The sequence below is a fragment of the Nanorana parkeri genome, unplaced genomic scaffold (assembly GCF_000935625.1).
Source record: "Nanorana parkeri isolate BGI_ZX_2015 unplaced genomic scaffold, ASM93562v1 scaffold1590, whole genome shotgun sequence".
Classification (NCBI taxonomy): Eukaryota; Metazoa; Chordata; class Amphibia; order Anura; family Dicroglossidae; genus Nanorana; species Nanorana parkeri.
The window spans coordinates 348,679-351,921 of record NW_017307858.1 but is presented as its reverse complement, the minus strand read 5'-3'; the positions used below and the strand labels follow the sequence as shown (position 1 = coordinate 351,921).

At 51.3% G+C, this 3,243-nt stretch overlaps 1 protein-coding gene across 1 annotated transcript in view; it reads left to right on the top strand.

Annotated features, from left to right (window-relative positions):
- SLC7A10 (solute carrier family 7 member 10) overlaps window positions 1-3,243 on the top strand; it is a 19,608-nt gene that overhangs the window by 349 nt on the left and 16,016 nt on the right. The window lies entirely within an intron of this gene.

Genomic DNA, 3,243 nt, shown 5'->3' with positions numbered 1-3,243 from the left:
CCCCCTCTCTCCCTTCTTTTTCTCTCCTCTCCCTCTCCTCTTTTTTCCCTCACTATAACTCTCTCTCTCTTTATCAATTTCTCTCATATCTACAAAAAAAAACTCCTTCTCTCTCTCTCCCCATCTATATCTAACTGGTTTGGGCTAAAAATATGTATATAATAGATAGATGATAACCAACACTGTATTTCTCTATCTATCTATCTATCTATCTATCTGTCTGTCTGTCTGTCTGTCTGTCTATCTATCTATCTCACATTTATGATTTGCTAATCATGTTCAAACTTCACTGGGTGATATTTTGTTATTCTTGGTGATGTATAAATATTTTTATTTCTCATCAGTTTGTTTTCTGTTTGGAGACTTTGAACTTATTTTCTAGAGTGAATGTCAGGGAGGTGATGTCATTCTTCGTCACACTCTGTTAGGTCTACAGTATAGGGATGGGCAATGGTAAAATAACATCGCTCTGCAAAATGCTGTACTGTTCTGTCTCAGCTAATCCGGGATGAACTCACCTGCAACATTTGGTTTGCACCAGGATGAGCAAACCAAATAGAGGGGTGGTGGCTACAGTGCACTGCTAGAGCTCCCCCATAAATTGGGCTTCAGCGTGGGGTGGAGCTGACAACAAATGGCATTGGCAATAAGATGTGACTTTATTGTATGCAAACAATGCGGCCAGGGATCAGAACGAGACCAAGTGCTTCATGCGCATGGTCCCCTGGAGGGATTCCCAAACGGGAATTCCTAAACCTGCTGTGACCATTATGAGGGGTTCCCCCATCCCTGTGCTGAATTCCCGGGTCTGTACACCTACTGTGACCATTATGAGGGGCTCCCCCATCCCTGTGCTGAGTTCCCAGGTCTGTACACCTGCTGTGCCCATTATGAGGGTCTTCCCCCATCCCTGTACTCATTTCCCAGGTATGTACACCTGCTGTGCCCATTATGAGGGGCTCCCACCATCCCTGTGCTGAGTTCCAGGGTCTATGCACCTGCTGTGCCCATTATGAGGGGCTTCCCCCATCCCTGTGCTGAGTTCCCGGGTCTGTACACCGGCTGTGCCCATTATGAGGGGCTCCCACCATCCCTGAGCTGAGTTCCCGGGTCTGTACACCCGCTGTGCCCATTATGAGGAGCTCCCACCATCACTGTGCTGGGTTCCCGGGTCTGTGCACCCACTGTGCCCAGTATGAGGGGCTCCCACCATCCCTGTGCTCATTTCCCAGGTCTGTACACCTGCTGTGCCCATTATGAGGGGCTCCCCCCATCCCTGTGCTGAGTTCCCGGGTCTGTACACCGGCTGTGCCCATTATGAGGGGCTCCCACCATCACTGTGCTGGGTTCCCGGGTCTGTGCACCCACTGTGCCCATTATGAGGGGCTCCCACCATCCCTGTGCTCATTTCCCAGGTCTGTACACCTGCTGTGCCCATTATGAGGGGCTCCCACCATCACTGTGCTGGGTTCCCGGGTCTGTGCACCCGCTGTGCCCATTATGAGGAGCTCCCACCATCACTGTGCTGGGTTCCCGGGTCTGTGCACCCGCTGTGCCCATTATGAGGAGCTCCCACCATCACTGTGCTGGGTTCCCGGGTCTGTGCACCCGCTGTGCCCATTATGAGGAGCTCCCACCATCACTGTGCTGGGTTCCCGGGTCTGTGCACCCGCTGTGCCCATTATGAGGAGCTCCCACCATCACTGTGCTGGGTTCCCGGGTCTGTGCACCCGCTGTGCCCATTATGAGGAGCTCCCACCATCACTGTGCTGGGTTCCCGGGTCTGTGCACCCGCTGTGCCCATTATGAGGAGCTCCCACCATCACTGTGCTGGGTTCCCGGGTCTGTGCACCCGCTGTGCCCATTATGAGGAGCTCCCACCATCCCTGTGCTGAGTTCCCGGGTCTGTGTCCCCTTCTTTAAAGACTGCCTTAGGTCTAGGAAAGGTGGAATGGTATCAGTTGGAGCGTGCTGCTCCTTTAAGCACGGCCCGCTCCCTCCCCCGGGAAGGAATTGGCAGCAGCGCTGTCAACATTTACTATAAATTGGAGGTGAGTGATATTGGGTTTCATTTAGAGCGCTGTAGAAAGTTGTACATTGCGTAATCCGCTTAGCCCTCCTAAGCCCAGGAAAAGCCTTTTAGGAATGTCAGACTTACGGTGCACAATGTGCGTTCAAGTTGTTACTTGCAGAAGTCAGACTCGGACACGATGGCGTTCTATAATACACGCACCAGGTTATGTGAGGAGTCAGGGCCGAGCTTATATCGCCCATACCGAATTAATCTCCGCAGAAACCGCTGAGGTGGAAATGGGGGCCTTGGTGAGGGGGGGTCACTGGAAAATTAGCGCGGCTGCACAGATATTACAGGACTGCAACAACAAAAACGTACAGGGGCGTATTTGCTTATATGTGTGTGCGTGCGTGGTCGGGATTCAATTCCATTCAGACTCCTATATCATAGGTAGGTTTAGGGGTTGCGTTGCGGTCCGGTGAGATCGGAAAAAATGCTAGATTTGCGATGTTTTTCAATCACACTGGACCCGAATACAGGCATAGTTGTGCCCCCACCCCCTAGGCCCCATAGTATGGGGTGGCTATTTACCTATGAATAAGCCACGACTCATTCTCCCCAAAAAAATGTGCGCGCATCGCTAGAGTGTTCGGGTTTCACTTGAAGAAAAGGTGGCGACCCTAGGACAGGTCTAAGAGCAAGCTGGCTCCGAGGATCCTGCGAGTATAACTTTTTTTTATTTTGGCACCTAGACAAAAATGAGCCGGCCGCCCCCCGCACTGCACAGGGTTAAGAATAGTTTTGCCCCGGAGTTCTATTTTTTTTAGCTTTAGCTACACTTCAAGAAATCAACTGTCACTTCGTGATTCATCGATCACCCCAGAAGCACTCTATCGGTGGCATCTGCTGCGTCACATGACTTCACAAAAGGTGGCGCTGGGAACTTTTGGACAGGCTTGGGTACAGGGGGTTCCCAGGATCTCGGGTTACTATAAGAATGTGCTGCCTGGCGCATGAGATCAGCTTCAGGATGAAAATGACGGGCAGCTCGCAGGCTGCTTGTTTCTAAATTATAAGGTGAACTGTCAATTATTATTTTTTTCCGTGGCGTGCACGTTTAAAGCGCTGCGATGGGTGTGCCGATATTTGGCTGACTCTCCGCTAGCACTAGTGTGAAAATCCGCTTGCCTCTCTGCATGCCAAGCAAGCAGTACTTGGGGGGGAAAAGA